The 12894-nt window shown below is 47.1% G+C and overlaps 1 protein-coding gene across 4 annotated transcripts in view; it reads right to left on the bottom strand.

Annotated features, from left to right (window-relative positions):
• Positions 1 to 9332, bottom strand: part of FARP1 (FERM, ARH/RhoGEF and pleckstrin domain protein 1) — a 216426-nt gene extending 207094 nt beyond the window's left edge. For all 4 annotated transcript variants that reach the window (XM_032997135.2, XM_032997138.2, XM_032997136.2 and 1 more), the window contains exon 1: positions 8931 to 9332. The gene's annotated coding sequence lies outside the window, so the exon portion shown is untranslated. The remainder of the gene's footprint in view (positions 1 to 8930) is intronic.
• Positions 9333 to 12894: the final 3562 nt, after the last annotated feature.

The following is a 12894-nucleotide window of genomic DNA, read 5'->3' as shown; positions in this document are numbered from 1 at the left end:
CCAACAGAGCTAACAAAAATTGGTTTCCACGCAACTGGTACTCTTCCCCTCAGGCCCTGCACAACTTGCTCCACCACACACCTCCTGTCCTGCCAGCCTTCCCAACTGTTGTAGCTTGAGCCCAGAGGGCAACTGAGCACCACACAGCCGCTCACTCACCCCTTCCCCCCTCAGGAATGGGAAGGAAAAAAATGAAGCAAAATGGATCAGGAATCCAGGTAAGGACAGGGAGGGGTGGTTCACTCATTACAGTCACGGGCAAAAGACAGACGCCTCAGGGGAAGAAAAAGAGCCATCACTTTAATTCAAACTCTAACAAAGTCAACACTTAACAGACATGGTGGGACAGGGAGAAGTGACCCCACATCCAAAAAAACACCTCCCCCCACCCCTCCCTTCTTCCCGGGCTCAGCTCTGTGCCCGATCTCTCCACCTCCTCCCCCCCCAGTGCAGGGGGCAGGGGATGGGGGTCACAGCCAGTCCCACCGCTCCTCCCTTCTCAGGAGGTGGGGTGAGCGCCGCACATCCCCCCCTGCTCCACACGGCTCCCCCCTCACTGCAGACAGCCCTCCGGGAACCTTCTCCGCAGTGAGGCCTCCCCACGGGCCGCAGCCGCTCCCGAGCTGCCCCGGCGTGGGTCACCCCCGCGTGTCGCAGGCCTCCCAGAGCCGAACCACAACAGCGGGGGCTGCTTCTCCCCTCAGGGTCCCGGCCTCCTTTAAGTGCAGCCGCCTGTCCTGGAGTGGGCTCCTCCACAGACTTAAGGTTGGCCTCTGCTCCACTGCAGACCTCCAGGTGTGGGCAGGAAGGGGCAGCCCTGCCCCCTCACCACGGGATACAGGGGTCTCTTGCTCCAGACACAGCTCCCAAACATCCTTCTCCTTCCTTCCACTGACCTGGGTGTTCGTCCTTCTTGTAACTCCTCCTCAAAAGTCCCAATCTCCCCCCAGGTTCCCCTTCTTAAATACATTACTGCAGAGGTGCAGCCACTGTCACTAACGGGCTCGGCCTTGGCCAGAGGTGGGTCTGACTTGGAGTCGGGGGAGCTTTCGAGAACCTTCTTACAGGGGCCACCGCTGTAGCCCCCTCCCCTGCTGCCAAAAACTCCACCATAGAAACCCAGCACCCTGACCACTCTCTCACCACCGTCCTATTTACTCACTCCTAATTAGATGGCACAGGGCTGCCTTTGCTCTGAGCAGTACCTGTGCGACTGCCCAGCCAACGCATGTGTGGGTCAGGCAGCTGAGGGGCAACGCAGATGACCTCCAGCAACAGCTGCAGTGATTTGAGTCTCTCCTCCACCTAGCACTTATTTTTTAATTAAGCTTCATTGTTTGTCTACCATGGTTGAAATTGCCCAACAGTTTACAGAGGTATAGACAGAGAATAGCCAGAAACAAAGAGGCAGCGTTACCATTCAAGCCTTAATTGTAAATGATATGGAGAAAAAAAAAAAAAAAAAAAAAAAAAAAAAAAAGAGATGGAAAAACCTGCCCCATAAAGTTACCATGAGCAACTTCTCTCCTACAGGTCTATTTAGAAATTCTTAGAGGTTCACTTCCAACTCTCATGCTCTAGACAAATGGATCCTATATCCTTGTAATTATTGCTGTTTGTGACTTATCTCAAAATTCAGATATTATTAGTAAATGCAGAGCTGTGAGCAGCACTTAATTAGGATGCCTTTTAAAACCTTTTTTATATTCAAATGGCAGAGTCACTTGCCCTTCTCTCCACTGCAATACTACCACACCATCTGCTTTGTCTTTGTTTATTTATTTGCTATTGAGGCACTTTGAGGATATTTTATGCAAGCTTCAAGTTCAATATTTATCGACTGTACATTCTAAGTATCTTTTCCTTTTTTGCTTGTTTCATAATTCTTTTCATGGTTTCTAGTATTTTATTTTCCACAGTACTAAAAATTATGCTCAACATTTCAAAGGACACAGGGGGAAAAAATGGCACTCCGCACCAAAACATTAAACAATTTTATTTTCCACATTACACCAGTTAATTCAGCTAAACTGTAAAAATGGCTAATGAATAACACAGGTTACAATGACACAACCATATATTTGATCTTCCTACGTGCACATACTGATTCCTCTGTTTAAAAAGCAGCAAAACTATTGAATGTTTAATGTGTTAAGAGGTAAACATTAATGATTTCAGGTCTTACAAACACAATGCAAAACAGATTTTCAGGAGAAATTTCCACAAAGATAAAATAGGAGCCGAGATCTTCAAATAAAAAGACTGAAAATTACCTCCAAGTAGGTTAATCTTACAGATTCACACAAAATAAGTTTAACTTCTATAATGCACTGAAACTACTTGGTACATAGATACACTCTTAATTCTCTAAAAGGTACAGCAATCCCCCCCCTCCCCACTCTACCTTTAATTTTCCATATTGTTAAGGTCCTGAATACTAACTGCTCCCTGGAAAACAGGAAACTCCTGAGAGAAAACACAACTTCTGCAGATTCTTACTTTTACAAGTGCTTTACCTTCCTTTTTTAGCCTTGATGTTTGAGCAAATAACCTCAGGCAGGACAAACTAAACAAATCATACTTTTCCTTAATCTGAAAAAGACACTACTATTATACTCCACAGCAAGAGCTGGCCAGAGACTTCTCAGTTGTAATCAATGTTACTGCAATCATAGGACTGCAGAGAATTAACAAAATAAAACCAAATCAGATTCATTTCCCTTTGATGGTAAGCCACAGACAGCAGCAAACTCCAGGATAATTCAAGAAATGAGAGAGGCAGACAGCAAAAAAAATCCGCAACCCCCCAAAAGACACTTCCCCTAATCCTTCCTTCCCATAATCGTAGCAAGACCAGGGTGGCCAGGGAAACGCCCCAAGTTGGTTTGATACCTGCTGTGTTCCCAGAGCCTCTGAACGATGAGAAGTCCTGTTCAACCAAATAGCGACATCGCCACATCCTCTTCTCCTCTTAAAATGGTTTATTTTAAAGATTTGTTTTCACTTATTTACTAATGCAAGGGAAAACACCTCCTATATAAGTAGCATTAAAGTCTGCTCAGCACTCCTGCATCTCTTTGTGCAAGACTATGTTTTAAACCCACCTTGTAATGGAACAAGGCAACTACCAAAGACATACTTGCCATTTCATAAATTTAATAGTAACCTCCCCCTCCCGTGAACTTTCAGGCCAAAATCAATGCCATACAAACCTGCCAAACAGGAATCCTAATTATTCTAACATGTGCAACCGAAGCGATAGGGAGTTTCACAGTAAAACTGATAAGGAGAGACATAGAAGACTAATGAGCAGCCTGACGGTGCTCCATTGCTGAGCTAGCAAAGGTCCCCACGGAACACCTTTGGTATTGTTCACTGGGGAGACGGAGGCTGGGACATGTCCAAAAATAACACTCAGATATGGAAGAAATGAACACACAATGTCTACAGCTCAAGTACTTAATCTGAGCACAGAAAAAAATTATTTGGAAGAGTGTAGCCAACAGAAAAATGCATGATGCAGAGCAGAAAGAGACAATTAAACGTACACAGGTTACTGAGCAGCTAGACCCTTTATACCACATTTGCTATTTGAATAAATTGACAAATATCTTCTTGACCTCTGCCTGTGGTGCAGATGACCAAAAATAGGGGTCCTTGATCAAGAAGATGGAGTCATCAGTATTATTAGTGACCACCAATCAAACAACTGCAATACTGAAAGATGCAGAAAGCCCGACAGTGGCCAGAAGAAGCAGCAGCCCCAAACCAGAGAAGGAATCGCCCAACAATACCAGCTCTGTCCTATTACTGCCAGGTTTTCCAGTTTACCCGTAAATCATCTTTTAACCTATAAAAACGTGTGCTCTTCCCTAGCAATGTTTTGTACAAGACAATCCAGGTGCCCAAGCAGCTCATCCCAGAGGCAGCAGTCCCACCTCCTCTGTGTACACAGAGCACACAGCCTGTGCTCAAACACGGTCGCTTCAAGCAGGGATGCCTTGCTGCTCATCTCTCTGTTCAGAAAGTTCAGTTTTTCCTCAGACAAAATTGTCCATGTGACACGTCTCCAGCTGCAGAATTTCTATAATACTTTCTGTATTATAGAAATAGATGCTTTTGGGAGACCTACACCTTGGGGGATGAGGGGAAGGTCCCCTTTGTCACACAACTTACCCTTTTCACTTCTGCGTTAACATACCCAATGAGGGAGAGAGCTTGAAACAGCAAGTTAAAGAGCCTTACAAGACAGTAGAATCACACATCAAACTGGAGCGTAATACTCTCCTAATCTACTTTCACTATGCCAAATTCAGTCACCCTGCAAGGTCCAAACCATTACTTTGGCCCCTCAAGTCAGTATATCTGGATGGAAATGGGGATTGAAATAATCATCAACATTACTACTCATTCGAGAGATCTTGTACCATGGGAGAGCAACCTCCAGCACTGATGCGAAGGTAGCCAAAAAAAATTATTTTAATGGCAAGCAGCAGAGCACTGCATAGGCAAGACATCACCAGGAAGGGATCCAGCAACACCATCTCAAAGACACGATCTTCCACTTTTCAGTGGGCTTTACCACTACATCCAATTTATAACCTGGGAAAGAAAACAGTCTGGAAACACCATCCCTGCCTTATACTAAAGCACCACCCAACCCCCAAGTTTTCCTCATGCCCAATAACAAACGTGCATTGTACAGAAAACTTCTAGCGTAAACCTCAGTATCCAGATTTCATGGCTTGAGAAAGTTCTTTGCTCCATTTCATAGAGTGACACAAAACCAGATTTTACTGTACAGATTTTACTGAGTAACATTACAAAAATCACAGTTCACTCCGAGATCAACAGAAAACAGAACTCAGCACCTCTGTGAACTTCACCAACAAAGCTGCATTTTATTTGAGTACCAACTAACAGAGCCACCATTATTTTTCTCTTTAAGTCCTTTTAGACAACCAAACATTAAAAATTATTTCCCCCGTTTATATTCCCAGACTGAAAAAAAAAAAAAAAAACAGGGTAGCTGCTTACCCTGTTTCTCAAATCCTCCAAAAGGCGTATCATATTTTAATTTCTCATAATATTTAATCAAGTCTACTTCATTACAGACAAAGCTAAAAAGCTCATCATGCTGCAGTTGATTACAAACAACATAGTGCCCACATCTGACAAAGACTGACCTAATTGTCTGATTCGCCTACATTTCTGCAGGCCAAATTTACTGACGTTTTGCACAAATTCAAAGCTGACTGAGCTTGATGACCTTTTATACCTCTGTAATTAGTCTTCTGTGCCTTTACAACCAGACAATCAAGTTGCCCCTTTACTCTCCCTAATTCAGTAGTCCATCTGTAAACTATAAACTTCACCATCTACTCTGCACCTACCAGTCAGAAAAGTACATGCAAAAAAAAAAAAAATAAAGTACAGAAACTGCAACCTTTCAAAGTCATGAAATTAAGTCTGGAAAGGCCCTTTTAAGATAAACAAGTCAATTTGTAAAAGAAGAAACAGAAAAAGCAGGACAAGTTGGTGGACACATTCAATAAACAGCATTTTTTATCATACTTTTCTAAAAAAGACAATATAAAATAAAGACACTGGCATAGACAAGTACCATGAAAAACAGTTAAAAAAAAAAAAAAAAAAAAAAAAAACCAGAAACCAAAATCAGTAAATTTAGTCCCTATCACTAACATCACAGCACAGTATGAAAAGTATAATGCAAATACATCGATTCTGCACTAGAATGTAATCAAGATTAATAATACAGAGGTTTAACAGCAGAAGACATCCACTAGAACTTCATTTATGTATGTAATCAGGTTTTGCAACCCAATCCTACAGTTGCAAAAAATACTTCCTAATTATGAATGTAAGTTTAAAAAGACGAGTCGAGTCAATTCTATGGAAGTGAAGTTCTGGATCCAGATCTCCGCTGCAGTCGGCAAGACGCAGACCTGCATTTCCCCAAGCGAGGCACAGGGGAGGGCGAGGTCTGAGCACTGACCTGCACTTCAAATTCCTGTCGGGAAAGAGGGACACTCAACCATTAACAACCAGAGAAGTCACAACATCGTTCTCTGCACAGTTTTCCACCTTGCAAAACCTGAGGGGGACACACTCAGCCTGCGACATGCATGTGATTCTTCAGCCCACTGACAGCCCTGAAATTTCTCTGCCTGCCAGCCAACTTGTCGCTGCAAACACTGTGAGAACCATATAGTCCCATGGACCATCTTCCCCAGCTTCACGCCCTAGAAGATCCCAGTTTGGGAGTCACTGCACCAGTCAGTTCCTTTTAGAAATCCGTGCCCCAGAGCAAGCCAAAGACTTAATGAAATATTTCAAAGCAGAGAAGCATTTCTTTTGCATAGCTCCATCGTGAAGCATACATAATCTAAAAAGCTGTCAGCACTGGCAGTCTCGTATCCATCAGTGTCAAGAATTTTTATATATTTTAAAAAGAGGTGCTAATTTTCATCATACATGAATTTCTTAAGTGGAAGTTTGGATTTTTTCCTAAGTCTAATCTAAAATCAGCAGGGAAAGTTTACTGAATAGCTCTACAAATTCAGAATTCTCTGACTGAATTTTAATGCAGAAATACATCTCCTAAAGCAAGTCTTTCTCTTTTCTTTTTCAAACCATCACATTTAAGTGGTGTTTCCCCTTCGGTCATTTATCATCCACAATTTTCTTTCAAAAAGTTTGGTTACGAGCAGCATGCTTTAAGATATTGATTACAAAATGACTAATGAACTGTGTCAACCTAGGGGGGAAGGGGGAGGAAAAATTCCAATTTGAAGTGCAGTCATTAAATAAAAGTCAGGCTTTGGTATTACACATTCAATCTTTCACCAACTCTTGACATTCTGAAGTCCCATGTTACTGCGTGTTAAACGATCTGCCCACTTTCCTAGGTTATTTGGTTAGTTCAAGAAAAAAGAGTACAGAAGAAAAAAGCCACAAATTAATTGGCTATGCAGAAGTTATTGCAAAAAAAAAAAAAAAATGAGCAGGGAAATACAGGTTTCTATCCCGTTCCCATGGATGATGGCAGTTGGCCCTACTGCCAGTGATCCCTTCCACAGCTACATTTGAACATCAGTCTGTGGGGATAAAAGAATTTACAGTGTGTTTGGGCTGATATAACAATGTCTGAGCTTTCAAAACCAGCCATCGTAATTCGGTGTATTATGTATAACCCCTCATCTTTGTGATCTGCGAAGGGAAGAAAAGAGACTCTGCCCAATCCTGGAGCAAAACCGTACCTAAGAGATGGAAGCTCTGAGTTAGAAAGAAAAAAGCGTTAAGCGGCATCCCCGAGCCGTTACACTTCGCTCAGCACTGGATGCTGCTGATACCAAGGAAGGTCAGGGCGAAGGGGGAGGACAAGCTCTCAGCTGGCCTCACGAACAGCCCCGTCCTTACAACACACGCAGCGCTTACCAGCGAGGTGCACGGCGGGGTAACTACAAGCCCCAGGAGGCAACGCGGTGGGCACAGCACACCCAGCTCCCGTCCTGTCCTGCCAGCCAGCGCAGAGTCTCGAGACCCCGGCAGGTTGGACACGTGAGGCATAGCTAAGAGGATTTTGTACTTTCTTGGTACGCAGAGCCATTTCTAAAAGGCTCGGATCCACTAATTAGCTAGATACTGCAATTCTCGCATAAACGTCCCTAAGTAGGGGAAGGGGATATCTTAATTCAAGGGAACAGTTGAGGCTTTTCTTAACTGGACTCCTTCAGAAATTTATTTTTGTTGGCTCGATTCCAACATCAACCGCTTGCTGTAAATACATATGGGAGGCAGTATAAGGAGCAAGAGTCAAAGTATCCAAGAGAGACACGAATAATGAAACAGCTGAGCAATACTGCTCCTTTTAGAGCAATCATCTTTGCACTCTCCAGGGAGAAATCCCTTTGAAGGAAACCCTGGTAAGAAGGCTGTGACTTAAAAAAGATACGCTATGCATTTCATTTATTTCATGCCAGCAATCAAGCAAATCCGGCAACTTAATAAATTAAGAATAATAACAAAAACTCCACGGAGATTGTGTCTGCTTTAAAAAAAAAAAAAAAAAAAAAGAGGAGCAGCCAAATCACAAAAGATAAGGCCTACTACACATGAGCTCCCACTCTGGAAAATAAACTGTTTCCTCCAAACTTTCCCCAGCGGTTCACGCCTGCCCGTGGCCGACCCACGCCGAAAAGCGGGAAACACGCGGGTTTGAAAAGCGGCGAAGTTCCCAGCCCGGGCGCAGGGGCGGCGCTGGCTGAGGCGTCGAGGGGCGCAGGCCGGCGCCATCGCGGCGCACCCCGGGGCGCACCCCCGCCCCGGGACCGCGGGGAGGCGGCCGCTCCCCGGGGAGCCCGCACCCACCCACCCACCCACCCACCCACCCCCCGGGCCCGGGGTCCCGTCCCCCCCCGCAGCCGCACCCCCCCGCCGGCTGCCGGCCTGGGCTAAACCTTTTCCCCGGGCCGTCCCTCCAACTCCGCCCGTCCCCCTCAGGGCTCCCGCCCCGCCGCGGGGACGCCCCCCGCCGCCGGGGCCGGGTCCCAGCCCGGGGAGGGATGGGGCGGGGGGGGGGAAACAAAAGGCACCAAGTTGAGCGGCCGCCCTCGCCGCCGCCCGGCCCGAGGGAAGCGGGGGAGGGAAGGCGGTCTGGGAGCCGCTCGGCGCGGTGCCTCCCCCGCGGATTACCCGCGGTTAAGGGGATTTAGGAAAGGCTTGAGCGGCGCCCCGCGGGGGGCCCGCCGGGCAGCGCGGCCCCCGCGGCTGTCAGCGCCCCGGGGAGGGGGCGGCGGCGGCGGTGCCGACCGCCGGTTCCCTCCCTCCCTCCCGCCCCGTCCCGGCCGCCTGCCCTGCGGTGCCGCGGTCGCCCGGCCCGGCCCCATTGTTCGCCGTGCCGCCCTTACCGTGCGTGGGGCGGGGGGTGCGCGGGATCCCGCGGGCTCTCCTCGCTGCGGCTGGTGCAGGGACAGTCGCGCTTGGCCGCCGGAGGTCCGAGCCATTAAAAGCTCCGCGGGGAGGAGGAGGAGGAGAAGGCGGTGGCAGGAGTGGTGGTGGTGGTGGCGGCGGCGGCGGGGGGAGGAGGAGGAGGAGGAGGAGGACAGCGGGGGGCTCGCAGGAGCAGGGTCGCCATGTCCGGCTTTGCAGCGTGGGGAGCCCACCCGGCTGGGCGCTGAGGAGAAAAAGGGCAGGCGGCGACGGAGGGGACCGGGGGGGGGGGGGGGGGGGGGAAGTGGGGGTCCTGCTGCCGCCTGCAGACCGGGGGAGCGGGAACTGGACGCCGCGCTGCCGCGGCTGCACCTCCCCTAACCCTGCCCCCCCCCCCCCCCCCCTCCTCCTGGAGGGGGAGCCGCCGGCGGGAGGAGGCGGCCGAGAGCCCCCTCCAGCGTTCACAGTCGGCGGCGGCAGCTCGGCATGGCCGCCCGGCGCGGCGGCGGAGGGAGGGGGGTTCCCGCTCGGGCAGTGCCGCCCAGGTAGCCGAGCAGCCCGTCTGGGAGTGGGAGTGGGAGTGGGAGGAGGAGGAGGAGCAGCGACCGCCGCCCTGTGGTGCCGTGGAGGGGGGGAAGTCGATCTCCAGGTACCTTCCTCCTCCCCGATCCCCAGAGCAGCGCCCAGGTGGCCGCGGCGGAAGGGGGAAGGCCGGCGGCAGCCCCGCAGCTGTGGAGAGGGGTGGAGGGCGGCCCGGCCCTGCGCGGGCATCTGCCCCTTTCCGTGGGTTTTCTGGGGGACCGTCCGACGTGGGTGCCCCGAGGGGAAGGGGCACCCCGCGTGAAGGCCGTGCCCTGCTGCCCTTGGGGAGGGAATCGGTTCACGGGCCGGTGGCTGGGAGGCTGTGGGACTGGGTGGCTCGACCAGGAACCGCGACGTTGCCTCAAGGGGTCTGTGGAAACCCGCCAGCGGCCCAGCTTTTCTGCTTTAGGAGGCTTCAGGAACCAGCGGAGAACAGATCGATGCTTGATTTACCAAAAGGTATCCCTCCACGCTCGTCATACTCCAGCGGCTTGCTTGATATACCAGGTGTATGGGCAGTGTGTCACACATTTATGGTTACTACTTAGTAACCTTTATTTTCTTCCTTGGTAGACAACCACAGGTAACAGCACTGTAAAACTTAACAAGTAGTAGCAATCTGGGCTTCAAGGGCTGTCTCTCAAAACAGTCTCCAGTATGTGAGTAGGAAGGAGACCACCAGACAAAGGCCAGGCCTGGGGGTGAACCTTTTTCAGACACCCTGTACATTCCCCCAAAGAAGGTTTGGAAGTCTAGCAAAAAGGCTGTCACATCTAGGACCAGCATAGCTGTCTACATACAAGAGCTCTTAAAACACCGCCAGCCATTTGCATAACTGGAATGTTAGGGTGTGCGCCTCTTCCACCCTTTTTCCTGTCTTTTACCCAATATTTTTTCAGGAAGAAGACTGGGAGGTGCACACAAATGAGTGATGCCAGGGAGAAACTTCAGGTCTTCGAAGTTCTCTCTGTGACCCAGGAGGGAGCAGTAAACTAGGTGTGTAGTAACCCTTCTGGGCACCTAGCATTTAAATGCCATCTGAGGGCCCCAACTACTATCTCTAGTTTTTAATCACTGGAGGAAACAGAAATTATATGTGAACATTATAAATGTTTTTTTTTTTTTTTTTGTCTAAGCCTTGGTCTTAATCCCCCAAAGACAAATGCCTCTGCTGTCAACAGCAATGCCTCTATGCACAAACACCTCGCTACAAATACCTCAATGCATATGTCAACCAACCTTGTGAGATAATTTCTTTGGTCAGCCCAGAAACCTTAACTGAAGTACGTACATTACTGACTGGAAGGCTGGAAATTGCCTTTAGCTGTCAATACTTGATGAGATAGGAATTACGGTAATTTTCCCTCTGACATTTTCCACACAAAGTGCATGGTCTGTCTGTAGAAGACCAAGAAGAAAGATTACATTCTCATTCTGATAATATAGAATAGACCATATAAGCTGACTGTAGTGTCCAGCAGCCTGACCATATGAACTGTAGCTAAAAACACTGACATAATAAAAAAGATAGCCTTTTTCCAAATAAATACTTATTTTGTCAGCAGCTTGAACTCTTACTTAAGGTGCAATTCGGGTATGAGCAGCACTGCAAGGGTCAGTCTTAGCATTTAGAATTTCCCGGTGCTTTTTATGTACATTTCCAGATCATTCACATGTAACAAAAGAGCTGTTGTAATCTACATCGAGTGAGGTCATCTTCAATGCCTTCCAAGTTTGAGTGACCTTGAAACATTTCTCAGTACTGAACAGAAGTAACAGGTTGCCCTGCAGCTACTGATCATTTATTACTGAGCTCCAAAAAGCAACAGTGAAATACTGTCTTGAATGGTATACTTACTGAAGCGTCAAAGATGATGATATGTTGGTCATTCCTCCAGGAGTCACGGGCAAGCTTGCATGTGTTTATTTAGTTAACCCTTTGATTCTTGAATCTTCTGAAGGCGTCAAGGACAACTAGGGACTGACATCTAAAAAGACTTCTTTACTGTCTCATTTGTCTAGTTGGGCATAAAATCATCTTTTACCCATCCATTCCCATTGATGCTGTCTACAATTCTTCAGCAGCAGTTTTTCTCTAAAATGGACTTCTCTCTTGTAAATTACACATGGCAGCAACTTGCACTCTTCTGATGTGATTGCTAAGGAAAGCACTCATGGCGGCTGTTAGTTCCTGTAGTACATAGGATTACATTTCTTCTCTGTTGAATCAGAGGTGGAATTTGTCAGGACATCAAATAAACAGGAGAGTTGGAGAGAAATGGCATTTGTTTTTCAAAAGTCACTGAAAATAGAAAAATGTTTCTAGTTACTTCATGTTTCTAAAAGAAGACAGATAAGTTTTGTCTGCATCCACTGACAAAGAGAAGAGCTGGAACTGGATTTCAGATCAAGCAAGACCAAGCTGGCGTGGTCATTCATTTCTGCCTTACCTGATAAGAGAAAACCCAAGAGAAAGGAAGGGAAGGAGAAATATATGTTAAAAGGGTTCTTTTGTCTTAAGAGGCTGCCTCTCCGCTCCTCCTGCCTTTTGTGAGGAAAGAAATAGCAACAGCTACGATGGAATGCTAATGTGGATCTCTGGGAAGCCTTCACTTTTTACAACTCTTGTATACTGGGGCGATTCGTGGTTATTTTTTCATTGACGTTTTCTCATATGTATTGTGAGGTTCTAGAAAGCATGCGTGTATGCAGGCAGTTATGGCAGAGTACCTGCAAATTCACATTTTCACCTGCCACGTGGTAACTTGTTTGCGTAATCTGTGTGCTTCGTCAGACTGAATTGCTGGACTCAAAACCCAAGTACGCAGATTAAGTTCCTTGTCCTGATTTACACTAAGGTCAGACTGGATTCTTCAGTGGTCCTTCTGGCCTTAAAATCTATGCCTCCTTTGTAAACTATTTTAAAATACGTGTTAGCTCAAAGCTTTTTTCTGTGGCTTATTAAGGCAAGAACCTAAGATGCTGCCCTAATCGAAATCTGTGTATTTCAGCTATGCCTTTTGTTTAGTAATTCATAAAACATTCCACAGATGTTTTCCCTGGAGCCTGAAATTTTGTTTCAAAAACCCTTTCAGCAAATACTTTCATGCTAGATTTATCAGTGAGTTCTTGTATAAATGTGGTTTAGGGCTTAATCTTGCAAATCTACGGCATTTAATTAGTCAGTTTTAGGCTCTCTCTCATATGTCTTTATGTTAACTTGTGTTAACTCATCTATTTTTGCTAATTTCGGTGCAAGAGCATGACAGAATTATCCATCCAGTTCTTTCAGGATCATTTGACCATTATTTTTATTACACATTTCATAGCGCACGTGCTTCCCACCATTTCAGTGGCTTT

Source organism: Tyto alba, unplaced genomic scaffold (assembly GCF_018691265.1).
Source record: "Tyto alba isolate M040663 unplaced genomic scaffold, T.alba_DEE_v4.0 Super-Scaffold_45, whole genome shotgun sequence".
In the NCBI taxonomy this organism is placed as follows: domain Eukaryota; kingdom Metazoa; phylum Chordata; class Aves; order Strigiformes; family Tytonidae; genus Tyto; species Tyto alba.
This window is presented reverse-complemented; position numbering and strand designations above follow the sequence as displayed.